The sequence below is a fragment of the Oncorhynchus kisutch genome, linkage group LG13, assembly GCF_002021735.2.
Source record: "Oncorhynchus kisutch isolate 150728-3 linkage group LG13, Okis_V2, whole genome shotgun sequence".
In the NCBI taxonomy this organism is placed as follows: domain Eukaryota; kingdom Metazoa; phylum Chordata; class Actinopteri; order Salmoniformes; family Salmonidae; genus Oncorhynchus; species Oncorhynchus kisutch.
In genome coordinates this window covers 6,661,447-6,664,122 of record NC_034186.2, presented here as the reverse complement: position 1 = coordinate 6,664,122, position 2,676 = coordinate 6,661,447, and the positions used below count along the sequence as shown (strand labels likewise).

Sequence of the window (2,676 nt, the reverse complement as noted above, 5' to 3'; positions counted from 1 at the left end):
CCAACTTCGTTTTTGGACGATTTTTATTGTCGATACTGAATTTTGTATGCTCACATTGTAGTAGAATAAAAAATATGCGATCATTTCTATGTGACCCCTTTGGCCCAAGGAACAAATGTAGCTATTATTCTTTTGAACCATTATTGTTTCGTTTTCATTTCCCGAGAATAGCGATTACATGGGATGAAAATAAAACAGAACCAGCCTAATAATGTAAATTAGCCCATAAATAATGTTTGTAGCATCAAGATAATCAAATGGTATCCTAATTTATTAAGATAAGTTTTAGCCTAGGCTACATTTAAATGATTCAGTAGCCTTAAAACAAGAAGCAAACTGCAAGACATACGTGCCACCATGTTTTGAGAAATATTTTCCTATCGAAAAGTAGACCTGAAAGGACAATATTGAACAGCTTTAGGCTTATAGGTTCAATCTTCAATATCAAATATAATTTTAGATGACAAATGTGTCACCGTAAATGAATCAAATGTCCTGAATAAGCATAATACATGGGTGATGTTATAAGTAAATAGTTTTTATTTTATATTCTGTTTTGTAAAATTATCCTTTTATTCTAGTTTCATATACGCATTATGCGTTTTATTTTTTAATGAAAGTAAGTCATGTTATAACTTCGTATAACATACTGCTGTGAGGAACTTGCCAGGGTGCGCATGGAGTCTGAGATGGAGATGGGGGTCGAAGGAAAAGTGATGGAGAGAGAGCGAACACTAACACTGTGTAGGTGCTTTCTTAAACGCATCTCTCTCTCTCTCTCTGTCCCTCTCTCTCTCTCTCTGTCTCTCTGTCTGTCTTTCTGTCTCTCTGTCTCGGACTAATAGATGAATTGATAGATACATGCTCAATAACGAGGAGCAGCACTAAGAAGAGGAATTGGAAACGCTCGAGTCGGCTGGGAAAGTTTTCTCCGGTCTTCTTCATCCAACTCGACCAGGGCATCAATCCAGAAGAGATTAGAATGGAATATATCAGAAAATAGATTCTAAAATATCGACATAAACAGAAGAACATCCTGGTAATGTCAAGTGTTTTATTTGTATTTAACCAAATTGATTTCTATTTCCGGGTGTATTCCAGTTTTCATATGCAGTCGATACACACCGTTCACATTGGTTTACATATATATTTATATTTCGGACACTGACTTGCTCGTTTTTGTCATTGCTCATTCTTATAGGTCTTCATTTCTTGTTCATAACGTTTGGATTATGTGTGTATTATATTGCTAGATATTGCTGCATTGTTGAAGCTGGAATTATAACCATTTCACAGCGCTTGAGATAACATCTGCAAGACTGTGTATACGACCAATAGGCCTAAACGTTGATTTGATTTGAGTTCGATCTATGAACTCAACAGCAATTTTTTATTTTTATTAAATAAAACGCAATCACTGATTGACATCTCAAGAAGGATATATATATAATTCCACAAGGCTGACAATTATTTTCTCCTCGCAGAACTTTGTTGGATGAAACTATGGGGGAAGGATATCCTGCATCTGTACTTGGTGAGTATAGGCAACTACGGAATTGAATAGGCTTAATAACAAAAAAACTAGCAATAACAAAAAAATCACTTTAAAAACATTGCATGCATGACTTTTAAATACGTTTTTTGTTTTGTTAAAATCGACTTATTAAAAACGACTTGTTAAAATAGACTGCAATTATCACGTCCATAAAATATTTTTGCAGCAAAGTTGTGACGCATATATATTTTTACAGCCGGTCACTGTAGATAATATCTATATGTTTAATGTTTACATTACGTATTTGTTGAGCCTAATATGTATTCTATCCTAGAAAATTGTGAGTCAACATTTATATTGCAATTGATTAAATATATAATCTTTTAGGTTTTAGGCTTTTAAAATAATTACTGATTCAATACTACACATATTTCGATATAATAAACATCAGGATTTTATGTTGGACTAATTATCCAAACGTTATTGTCTTATTTTCTGGGGTAGATTTGACACAGACCGTGTGTGTGGGATGCCACCGCCTCATCCATGACAAGTACCTGCTTAGCGTCATTGATGGCCTATGGCATGAGCAATGCGTCCGGTGCGTGGCGTGTGGCGATCCGCTCAAGAACACTTGCTTTCTCCGGGACCAGAAACTTTACTGCAAGCGCGACTATGCCAAGTAAGTGTTGGTTGAGATGTAATCACCGTGCGGGGAAAGGCTGGAGTATGGCATGGCCGTAGGTCTACTTGGTTTGTTCAAAACAAGTCGAATTTCCACATTAAAAAATAAAACATTTTTTTTTAGAGGAATATAATTGTAACTTTGTTTTATTGCCATTTTTTGTTTGGCATTTGTTTCCATAATATAACATGATCACATAGACTACTTCTCCTTTTACAAACCATTCCCCTTTTTGCTTTGAACACTGATGTTCTTCAATAGTTTATGTGGCCTCTAACGGATGTCTTCCCAGGTCCGTAGGAATGTGTTGAAGATAGAAACAGAGCTTGGGGGATAGGGACCAGGCAGGGGATTCCACCCCCTAAAGACAGTCTCTTATCGCTATTGTTCTCTTAGGAGCCAGTAGCCCAGTGAGGTGGGTGAGGGGTTAGGGATGTGGAAGGGTGAGGAGGGGTGTGGAGGGTGAGGAGGGATGTGGAGGGGTGAGGAGGGGTGA

The 2,676-nt window shown here is 36.8% G+C and overlaps 1 long non-coding RNA gene across 1 annotated transcript; it reads left to right on the top strand.

Moving 5' to 3' along the window:
• Window positions 1–678: 678 nt before the first annotated feature.
• Window positions 679–2,171, top strand: LOC116376686 (uncharacterized). Its single transcript, XR_004212124.1, has 3 exons — window positions 679–1,039; window positions 1,485–1,534; window positions 2,000–2,171. It is a non-coding gene; the product is annotated as an uncharacterized LOC116376686 (long non-coding RNA).
• The last annotated feature ends 505 nt before the right edge of the window (window positions 2,172–2,676 follow it).